The following is a 12434-nucleotide window of genomic DNA, read 5'->3' on the forward strand; positions in this document are numbered from 1 at the left end:
CTGACATAGTCAGACTGTAGCTCCTTGTCTACTGGATTGTGGCTGCTGCAGGTCATGTGCAGCTGGAATGGTGCTCTTTGCCAGGTGGTGCAGGCACCTCCCCAGTAAACAATGTTTCGAGTGCCCTGGAAACACTGCAGATGTGTTTGCTCAAGTGTAGAGGAGGATGGCAGAAAGAGAGAGAGAGAGAGAGCAAGCACAGGGGGGTGATAGCAGCTGCCCCTTGCCTGGTCGAGTGTACGGAGAGAAGCGTGCTCAAAGCTTTAGACTGCTATAGCAAAATGCTACATGGTAAAAGAAAAAAGGCGAGGATGCATTTTGGAAGAAGCCTTAAAGTGGTCTGTATGCAAGGCTTACCTGACCTGGTACTTTCATTACATACATGCGTATTGTTAGTTTTGAATAAAACGTTTGCTGAAATATGTTGAACTGCTCTTCTTTTTTGTGGTGTAAGAACCTATGCCTATTCTTTCCATGTTATTCCTACCTCTGGTACCAAAGTTTCTGTTAAAGGAGTAACGTCGAGGAATGCATGTATTTCATTAACTGAGGTATTACTGAATAACCCTCCCACTCATGGTAGCCTGGCACACTTATCCAATGTAAGAACATTAGAACATAAGAAGAGCCTTCTGGATCAGACCAGTGGCCCATCTAGTCCAGCATCCTGGCCAACCAAATTCCTATGGGAAGCTCACAAGCAGGACCTGAGCACAAGAGCACTCTCCCCTCCTACAATTTCCACCACCTAATATTCAGAAGCATACCACCTTCAACAGCAGAAGAGCATAACCATCATGGCTAGTAGCCATTGATAGCCTTATCCTCCATGAATCTGTCTAAACCTCTTTTAAAGCTGTGCATGTTGGTGGTCATCACTGCCTCTTGTGGGAGCAAATTTCATAATTTAATTATGCGCTGTATGAGGAAGTACTTTGTTTTGTCTGTCCTGAATCTTCCAACATTCAACTTAATTGGATACCCACAAATTCTAGTGTTACAAGACAGGGAGAAAACCTTTTCTTTATCTACTTTCTCCAGGCCATGTATAAATGTATATACTTCTGTCATGTCACTGCTGACTCACCTTTTCTCTAAACTAAAAAGCCTGAAACAATGCAACCTTTCCTCAAAGGGGAGTCACTCCATCCCGTAGATCATTCTGGTTGCCCTTTTCCAAACCTTTTCCAACTTTACAATAGCCTTTTTAAGGTGAGGAGAAAGCAGAACTGTACACAGTTTTCCAAATGTGGCTGCACCATAGATTTGTATAATGGCATTATGGTATTGGCAGTTTTATTTTCAGTATGTTTCCTAATGATCCCTAGCATGGAACTTGGCCTTTTTCACAGCTGCTGCACACTGGGTTGACATTTTCATTGAGCTATCCACTACGACCCAAAGGTGTCATTCCTGGTCTGTCACTGTCTTGGCTGGTAACATTTTGATTTGGTAGGGCTGCAATTTTTAGCTTTGCATTTTTTCATCACAATAGGGCTTGCCCTTATTCAGATACATGAGCCAGTACACATGTGCAGAGTGTCATTTTCTTCTCACTAAAAACATCCATTATTCTTTGCACATCCATGGACAGGAGAAGAGCTTCCATATAAGACGGTTCAAGTAAGATTTTCAAACACGATTGACTCGACATCTCTTATTTAGAAATTACGCAATGCCAGATGACATAATTTTTAATTCATGTGTTAACAACACCTATACATCAGTTGCCAAAAAGCTAAACTAGTACACACAAATATTTAGCATGTGAGAAACACTCGCTTCCAATTTCATGCAGTTTTCTTCCCCCAAAAATATCAATTTAACTTTTCATTATCCAAAATAGCCCCCCCCCAAATTAAAAGAACAAAGTATTCCAAATAATAGACAAAAAATATGATTGTTTCATTTGGGCCAGAGAACAGCAGAACATATGTGCAATGCATGGCTCAGTCCTGAAAATGTGAAGTATTAATCAGTTCATGTGCAGAGTACCAGAGTAACCGTAAACATAATCTTATGATTATTTTATAATGTTATAATCTTATGTCTGAGATTAGGGAGAATATCTTCCAGGTTTGGGGAAGGAAGTGGAGTCAGTGTGATATCCAGACAGGCATAGAGTCCAACCTTTTCACTGAAATTCACTGACAAATTCACACACAAAAAAGCAAGAAACAATAGCAGCAGTATTTTCCTCTGTTCTGCTTTCATGATATTCTGAACTTAAACTAGGGAGCCAGTGTGGCATAGTGGTTAAGGTGCTGGACTACGACCTGGGAAACCAGGGTTCGAATCCCCACGCAGCCATGAGACTCACTGGGTGACCTTGGGCTAGTCTGTGTCTCTCAGCCTCCTGAAAACCATATTCGTAAACCATATTATATTCGCCATAAGTCGCGACCGACTTGAAGGCAGTATATTTACATTTAGGGCTTGTTGGAAGCACCCTCCTTCCTTGGGAGGGCTCTGCCCAGTAGCCTTAGTGCAAGAATCTCCGCTGAACATACCTAAACACACTTCAGGCATTCTGTATTAGGGTTAAGGAAACACATGGCAAGGACAGTGGGGAAGACCACGTTAGCTCCATCCCCTGTTACCATTCCAATCACCCTCCATGAGTTGGATGGTGAACATATGAAGTGAAGAGCCTCCTGGGCTCATGGAAACTCCTCAAGTATTTTAGAACTCTGACTTTCCAGGGTTCTAAAATGTATGGGGAGCCTCCGCAAGTAAGGTGATTGGATTGACTTTGGAGGACAGAATAAATGTGCTTGTCCCCACTTCCCCCATCATGTGTTCACTTGAGTCCTTATGCATAACTGAGGCTCTAGTCTAGCCTAGTTATATTTTTTATTTTTTTATCTGTTAAATTTACATGATACCTTCCTCCCATAGGAACACATATGTATCCAGTGGCCTACTGTTCCTGAGTCCCCCATGTGCCTTGAAATTTCTACTCCTGCTAAAAATAGCCTACACATCAGAGGTTCACATTGGGCCAGTTTGTCATTTGTGAACTAAACCTATCCAGTGCTAGAGTAGGGATGGGATCTGCCTGCTGCAAATTTGCTATCATCCCCCACCACCTCCCTTCCAACAAGAAGAAGGTGTAGGCGAAGAGAAGCCCCCCCAAGGCCAAATGATACAGCAGAGTGCTCAGCAACAGCCTTTCCAAGCAGAGCCAGACCCTGCCATCAGGATTAAGCAGATATTCATCAATAGGCAAAAAACTTTGCAGTTTAAGAATGTACTTATAGCCCACAGATATTTCTATCAAACTTTAAAAAGCAGAGAAATTGGGCAGCTATAGTGAATGCACCAGGGGAGCAGGAGACCTGACCTTCTCTCTGAGATATTGTATTGCCCTACAAATTTGTCAAAATGTAAACACAATTTGGGTTAGTTTTCACAGTCCAATCCACTTCCTGTGTAGCTTGGAAGAATTTGGTAACATGTGCCGGAAGGTTTTTTGCCTATTAGTAAATTTCTCTGCTTTTTAATCTGGGAGGTAAGAAATGGGATCCTGTGCAGGTTTGCTGAGAATGGATTGATCATTTGCATACTTATTGAGTTCAGTGAGATTTACTCCCCTGCAATGATGCTTCTTGTTGTTCTTATGTGACTCCAAGTAGACTACGACTTATGGCGACCCTATGAATCAGCGACCTCCAATAGCATCTGTCATGAACCACCCTGTTCAGATCTTGTAAGTTCAGGTCTGTGGCTTCCTTTATGGAATCAATCCATCTCTTCTTTGGCCTTCCTCTTTTTCTACTCCCTTCTGTTTTCCCCAGCATTATTATCTTTTCTTGTGAATCATGTCTTCTCATTATGTGTCCAAACTATGATAATCTCAGTTTCATCATTTTAGGTTCTAGTGATAGTTCTGGATTAATTTGTTCAAACATACAATTATTTGTCTTTTTCACAGTCCATGGTATCTGCAAAGCTTTCCTACAACATCACATTTCAAATGAGTTGATTTTTCTCTTATCTGCTTGTTCCACTGTCCAACTTTCACATCCATACATAGAGATCGGAAATACCATGGTCTGAATGATCCTGACTTTAGTGTTCAGTGATACATCTTTGCATTTGAGAACCTTTTCTAGTTCTCTCACAGATGCCCTCCCCAGTCCTAGCTTTCTTCTGATTTCTTGACTATTGTCTCCATTTTGGTTAATGACTGTGTCAAGGTATTGATAATCCTTGACAAGTTCAATGTCCTCATTTTCAACTTTAGTCTTTTTGACGTTCAGCTGTAGTCTTGCTTTTGTGCTTTCCTCTTTAACTTTCATCAGCATTCGTTTCAAATCATTACTGGTTTCTGCTAGTAGTATGGTATTGTCTGCATATCTTAAATTATTGATATTTCTCCCTCCAGTTTTCACACCTCCTTCATCTTGGTCCAATCCCGGTTTAAACAAGTAGGGTGATAAAATACACCCCTGTCTCACACCCTTTCCAATTGGGAACCAACTGGTTTCGCCATATTCTGTCCTTACAGTAGCCTCTTGTGCAGAGTATAGGTTGTGCATCAGGACAATGATGCTGTGGCACCCCAATTTCTATTAAAGCATTCCATAGTTTTTCATAATCTACACAATCAAAGGCTTTGCTGTAATCTATAAAGCACAGGGTGATTTCCTTCTGAAATTCCTTGGCCCATTCCATTATCCAACATATGCTTGCGATATGATCTCTGGTTCCTCTTCCATTTCTAAATCCAGCTTGGACGCCTGGCATTTCTTGCTCCACATATGGTAAGAGCCTTCGTTGTAGAATCTTGAGCACTACTTTACTTGCATGGGATATTAAGGCAATAGTTCGATAATTACTGCATTCCCTGGGATCCCCTTTCTTTGGAATTGGGATATATATGGAACGCTTCCAGTCTGTGGGCCATTGTTTAGTTTTCCATATTTCTTGACAGATTTTTGTCAAAATTTGGACAGATTCAGTCTCAGTAGCTTGTAGCAGCTGTATTGGTATGCCATCTATTCCTGGTGATTTGTTTCTTCCAAATATTTTAAGAGCACATATATACATATAAGAGCACATATATACATATATATAGGGAGTGGTACTAAAGGGGACTACAAGGGTAAAATTTAACGTAGAAGGCATAAAATCAGTGTCAGGCTCTATCTTCAGTCTCTCCCAAACGCTCTCCTGAACAAGATCATTTTCAGAAGTCTCCAGAAAACCAACAGGGAGGGAGCAGAGCGGACTTCTTGGGGTAGGGTGTTCCAAAGCTGTGAGGGCCACAGCTGAAAAAGCTCTCTCCTGCATGCCTGTCAATCTAACATCTTTCACTCCAGGCACGCAGAGGAGACCAGAGGCAGATGATCTTAAATCCCAGGCAGGTACATATGGGTGTAAGCGGTCCCTCAGGTACATTGGTCCAAGGTCGTTTAGGGCTTTAAAGGTCAGAACCACCACTTTGAATTGGGCCCGAAAGCAAATTGGGAGCCAGTGGAGTCAATAAAACACAGGGGTGATATGCTCCCTGCCCCATGCTCCAGTTAACGTTCTGGCTGCTGCACTTTAAACCAACTGTATTTTCTGAACTGTTTTCAAAGGCAGCCCCACATAGAGTGCGTTACAGTAATCAAGCCTCGATGTCACCAATGCACGTGTCACTGTGGCCAAGTCAACTGCCTCCAGGAATGGATGCAGCTGGTAGACCAGTTTGAGTTGGCCAAAAGCACTCCTGGCTACCGCAGCCACCTGATATTCAAGCAGGGCAGGATCCAGGAGAAGTTCAAAACTGCGGACCTGCTCCTTCAAGGGGAGTGCAACCCCATCCAGAACAGGTTGCAACCCTGTCCCTGGTGCAGTTTTTCCCTTGACCAGCAGTATTTCCGTCTTGTCTGGATTAAGTTTCAGTTTGTTAGCCCACATCCAGCCCTTCACAGCCTCCATGCATCGGTTTAGGATGAGCACTCCCTCCCTGCAATCAGGTGGTAGGGAGAGATAGAGCTGAGTGTCATCAGCATACTGACAGGTGAAACTGACCACACGGGCTGGGGAGCAGAGGAGGAGGAGGGAGGGGAGGGAGGGCAGAGGGGAGAAGGGGGATGGGAGCAGGCAGGAGGGGGAGGGGAAGAGAAGAACAGGTTTGATTATTTGCATGTTTATTGAGTTCAGTGGGATTTACTCCTGTGCAATCATACTTAGGATAGGTAAAACTGACTGGGGGGGAGGAGGGCTGGAGTTGGCAGAGGAGGAGGAGGAAGGAAGAGAGGAGGGGAGGAGGAAGGGAGAGGAGAGGGGAAGGAGGGGAAAGGCAGGTCTGATCATTTGCATGCTTATTGAGTTCAATTGGATCTACTCCTATGCAATCATTGTTAGGACAGGTAAAACTGACCATGAGGGGGGAGGAGGGGGAGGGGGAGGAGCAGAGGGGGCAAAGGAAGAAGGATGGGAGGGCAGGTTTGATCATTTGCATGCTTATAGAATTCAGTAGTAGTTACTCCTGTGCAATCATGCTTAAGATAGGTAAAACTGACCATGGGGAGGAGGAAGGGGAGAGGGAGGAGGGAGAAGGGGAAGGAGGGTATTAGAAGGGGTTGGGGATGGGGAGGGAGGGGCAAAGGAAGGGGGAGAGAAGGGCAAGAAAGAGGGGATAGGAGGGAGGAGAAAGGAGGTTGGGTTTGATCATTTGCATACTTTTTGAGTTCAGTGGGATTTATTTCTGTGCAATCATGTTTGAAAATGGAAATGGACTGCCTTCAAGTCAATCCTGTCTTATGGTGACCCTTTGAGTAGGGTTTTCATGCTAAACGGTATTCAGATGTGGTTTTACCATTACCTTCCTCTGAGTCTGAGAGGCAGTGAGTGGCCCATGGTCACCCAGTGAGCTTCATGGCTGCATGGGGATTTGAACCCTGGTCTCCCAGGTAGTAGTCCAACACTGACCCGGGGGAGGGGCAGGAAGGGGAGGAGGAGGCGGAGGGGAGAAGATTGGGTGGGTGGGCACTGAGGAGAGGGGAAGCCCCTTTTCTTTCCAAAAGGAAAACATTGTGAACAGTATCATTGCTTTTCAATGTCCCCCCTTTTTATTCTGCAGCAGGCATATGTAGCCTCCCACCCAAATTTAAACCAAAGCCGTCCCTGGCCACATCCACACCAAGCCTTTATTTCACTTTGGACAGTCATGACTTCTCTCAAAGAATCCTGGGAAGTGTAGTTAGTGAAGGGTGCTGAGAATTGCTAGGAGAAGCCCTGTTCCCCTCACAGAGCTTCAGTCAGAGTGGCTGACTGTTAAACCACTCTGGCCACTGGAGCTCTGTCAGCCTCCAGGGGCATCTATCGCTATTCCTGAGGGCTGTCATCTGACATCTCCAGACACTAGACTCCCTTCTTCTAAAATGATCCCGTCACTTCACCTGGACCTGGGAACACCCTAATTTAGCTAAGATATCTATCTTAATTTCCAATCAGAGAATATGCTCCAAGCAACTGTGGTTGATGTGTAATGTATCATGCTTAATGACATCACTAGAGCCAGGGCCAGTGCCAGACATGCCGGGGCCCTTGGGCACTAGCTTGCCCTGGTGCGTGCGTGCCCCCCCCACACGTGTGCACCTACCTGTCTCTTGCAAGGAGGGAGCTTCTTCTGCCCACCTGTTTGCTGGCTCTATCTCTCCTGTCTTTTGCGGCTGTGCAGGCTGCTACATGCATGTATTGCTGCCATCAACCAAGATGGTGGCGGAGGAAAACCTCAGCCTCCATCTTGGTTAACAGCAGTCCTGGCACGCAGCCGGTGCAACCGCAAAAGTCAGGAGAGACAGGTAGGTGGAGCCAGCGAATGGGTGAGAGGAAGAAGCTCCCTCCCTGTCATCCACAGCAGCTACTCTGCTGCGTTTCACGGAAAAAGAATGCTACTCCTCCCCCACCCTATCGAGATGCCCCTCAGGGGCCTCTGTGGCTCCAGGGGCCCTCAGCCAGGGCCTGACCTGGCCGCTCTTTGGGACCAGCCCTTACTAGGGCACACCCCATGATATCACTAGGGCCCACCCTTGATATCTCAGGGTTTGGGATGCTTCTGACCTGGCAACCCTATAAACTGTTTTATGTCCCCAGAGCTGTCGTACTGGGATCCTTCTGGAAGGAGAGGTGGGATATAAATTTAATAATTATATAAATAAGTTATTTTATGAGTTCCTGTTCATCAAATCCAGTGACTTCATTGTTGTTACTATGGGTCCACTTTCAGACTTTTGTATTCTTCTAACAATATAGAAATAATAGCAAACTAGCACTCGCTACTTAGCTTCTATTGCAAATGGAAATGACATGTAGTGCATAAGAACATAAGAAGAGCCTGCTGGATCAGGCCAGTGGCCCACCTAGTCCAGCATCCTGTTCTCACAGTGGCCAACCAGGTGCAATTTTGTCATAAACATGTAATTCCTTGTACATGGGATGGATTTGTTTTTAATAAAAAAAGTTATTGACTTTTTACACCTCCTTTTCTCTTAGCATGTTACACTGCTACATAAGTTTTCAGTTGCAGTATAAGTTTTGAACTGACAATTAAATGCATCTGCAATTGCCTACTGAAATGCAATGCCCACTTTTAATATTTATTATCATCTAGGACATTTGCCCTCTACAGGTTTTCATTACTTTTCTTCACACTATTTTCATTTATTTGAACTGGTTTTCCTGGCAGTGAATTTAATTTGATGTTTACATTTGATTATTAAATTAAAACTTGCCATGCTTTGATTAATAATTCCTTGCTCTTTTATTATTGTTTGGAGCTGGTGTGAGAGTCTACCCTACTTGCTCAAAGCACTAAGCCCCATAAAAAAAAAATCTTTTGTTCTTGCTTCTCATTCCTTACCATATATTTTTCTATGGAAGAATTCTGGCCTTTTCTGTTTATGGGAAAGTTTCTAAAAATAATCATAACCTAATAATATAATCATTTATTTTATTTATTTATTTGATTGAACTTTTATACCACCCATAGCAAGCTCTCTGGGCGGTGTACATAAAAATAAAACACTTACAAACAATTTAAAAGCAGCTAAAAAACCAACTAATCATCCAATTATAAAAGATGTGTCGTATGACTGTCTGTTAAAACATTAGATACAAATACAAACTATTAACAGATATAAAAATATTAAATATTATAATATTAAAAATATTAAAATGCCTGGACAAAGAGGAAGGTTTTCACCTGGCGCCGAAAGGATAGTAATGTAGGCGCCAGGCGAACCTCATCAGGAAGGGTGTTCCATAATTCGGGGGCCACCACCGAGAAGGCCCTCTTTCTTGTAGTCGCCTTCTGGGCGTCTCTCTGAGTAGGCACCCGGAGGAGGACCTTCGATGTTGAGCGCAGTGTACGGGTAGGTTTGTATCGGGAGAGACGTTTCATCAGGTATTGTGGGCCCGTGCCGTGTAAGGCTTTATAGGTTAAAACCAGCACCTTGAATTGGGCCCGGAAACATATAGGCAGCCAGTGCAAGCGGGCCAGGATTGGTGTTATATGTTCTGACCTCTTGGTCCCAGTTATTAATCTGGCCGCTGCATTCTGCACGAGCTGCAATTTCCGAACCGACTTCAAGGGCAGCCCCACGTATAGTGCATTGCAGTAGTCCAATTTCGAGGTTACCAGAGCATGAACAACTGAAGCAAAATGTTCCCTGTCCAGATATGGGCGTAGCTGGGCCACCAGTCTGAGTTGGTAAAAAGCACTCCGTGCCACTGAGGCCACCTGCGCCTCAAGTGACAAGGATGGGTCCAAAAGGACTCCCAAGCTGCGCACCTGCTCCTTCAGGGGGAGTGTAACCTCATCCAGAACAGGTCTAACATCCATTGTCTGGTCAGGGGATCCATTCACTAACAGCATCTCAGTCTTGTCTGGATTGAGCTTCAATTTGTTCGCTCTCATCCAGCCCATTATCGCGGCCAAGCATCGGTTTAGCACCTTGACGGCCTCACCTGAAGAAGATGAAAAGGAGAAGTAGAGCTGCGTATCATCAGCGCACTCCAAAACTCCTGATGACGGCACCCAGAGGCTTCATATAGATGTTAAAGAGCATTGGGGACAAGACTGATCCCTGCGGAACTCCATATTGGAGCGCCCAGGGCATCGAGTAGTGCTCCCCAAGCACTACTTTCTGGAGATGACCTGTCAGATAGGAGCGGAACCACTGCCAAGCAGTACCTCCAACTCCCAAATCCGCAAGCCTCCCCAGAAGGATACCATGGTCAATGGTATCAAAAGCTGCTGAGAGATCAAGGAGAATCATGGTGATATTTCATAATGAAATTATATACATTCTAACTACAATACTTTATGTACACCTGTCTATATTCCACATCAGCTTCATTACTGACTCAAGGTACCAGTTCAACACTTCTGCTCCTTCACCCAAAGCAGATGTGAAAGAGAGGGAGCTGAATGACCTCTGCATTCTTCTTGAATGCAACTCCAGAATGCCAAGGTTTGCTTCCTCAGCAGCTTCATGTAGATATTTGACAGCATGGGAGAAAAAATGAAACCCTATGGGACCACACAGTATAAATGCCACAGAGCTGAACAGTAGTTTCCCAGGTAGGAACAGAGCAAGTGAAATACCACGTCTCTGTTTCCAGACCAGGAAGCCTATCTAGAAGGATAGCATCATCAATGCAGTGGAGTCTAGTGGCTCCAATGTCAGTGGGGCAGTTAAACTGCTCCAGGTTTTAGTCCGAACTTTCAACTTTAGTTCAGACTAATGCTCAGAGCAGATTCACTGCCCCACTGACATCAGAACCACCAGCCTCCTCTGTATCACTGGTATAAAAAGTCACTGACAGGGCCAAGCAGGGTTGCACTCTACTTGTCCTTCTGGCACTGTGAAGCAGAATTAGTGCCGTCTCAGTTACCACTACATATTTTTGCTTCATTTCCGTGCTCCTCAAACCATAACCAAAAAGATATTTATGCCCACTCTTATGTTGCTTACTCTCCCTGTTGGGCCAGGAGAGAAGAAGAGTCTGTGCATATTTGAATATGTTAATTCATGTATACGTAAAGCAAGTATGTTAGTCCATTAATTAATTGATTGATTGATTGATTGATTGATTGATTTAATTGCATTTCTAAACTGCTTAACAATTTTTTAAAAAAATCCCTAAGCAGTGTACAGAAACAACACAAAACAATAAAATAGTAAAACAGCATTATAAAACAGGAACAGGTAAAAACTGGAAATCTGAAAAAAAAACAGAGTCCCATCTTATGGATCTGAAAAAGCTATGTCTTCCCAAGTAGTCTGAAGCAACTAATAAGATCATGCTTCAGCTATGTGGCATAAAAGCAGAAATATTGTTTTAAAAATTCAATTTTATAGCAAATCAGACTAATTTAAAACTAGCTGGGTGACAACCATATCTCAAATAGTTCAGCTTACTAATTCTTCCATTATGACTTTCAGTTTGTAATCAAATGCTATGTAACAAACAAAAACCACATAACAAAATGGATTTTGTCATGTTCCCTTTGTGCTGAAGAATGCTGGGAGTCTGTCTTGAAACTGAAACATGACTGAAATGCCTAGCTTCACTCTGAATGTTAACTTATTAGTTAAGCTTTGCAGTGGAACAGATAAGCCACTACACCTTTGGACTATCCAACGTGGCAGTTCACATTCAGTGGCATCATATAATGTTGTAGCAATGCACTATGGGACATTTAAATTGCTAGGCTGGCATAGTTTGCCTCTTCAACTGGATTTATATATCCTGTGTAAGAAAGAATACTCTAAAATGTGCAAATTTTACTCTTCAGAGACTGTTTTTCAGCCTTAGAGATGGCCTGATCAATTCTAGGAGCATCTACTAGTCTGATCAGAGCAGATAATGAGGGGTTGGGAAACCAATTTCTTTTGACTGCCGTTTACCCCACCATTAAGCAAATGCTCATAAACACAGCAAAAAGTGAAGTAAAAGAAATAAAAGACAATGAAAGTACAACAAATAAACTAAAAGCTTCAAAATAATGAAATCAGTATAAAATAGTAGGATTAATATAGTATCTAAAAGTAAGGGTTGTGCACCAACCGCAAGATTTGGTTTGGACCCTGATTTGGCATTTCAGAAAAGAACCTGCCTTGCTCCAAGGCACTTTGTAGGCAGCCCAATTTGGCTGGGGTCCATCTGGGTCCATCAAGTTACGTATATATATAAAAAAGGACATACTAGGGTAAAGTGTGCATTAAAATGCATATATTAGTGAAAATAACAGAGGAAAATGCATTCTTTGATGGGAAAAATGCTTAGCAAAAATGTTGTATTAGGGCAAAACTGCATGCAACAATTAGGAAATTCACATGCAAATGAATTATGACGAGTACTTTTTTTAAAAAAGCAAACTGATGTGGAAATTTGGAAAAGTGAATTTAAGAGTAGAAAAATGAAAAACAGAG

Source organism: Rhineura floridana, chromosome 7 (genome assembly GCF_030035675.1).
Source record: "Rhineura floridana isolate rRhiFlo1 chromosome 7, rRhiFlo1.hap2, whole genome shotgun sequence".
Taxonomy (NCBI): domain Eukaryota; kingdom Metazoa; phylum Chordata; class Lepidosauria; order Squamata; family Rhineuridae; genus Rhineura; species Rhineura floridana.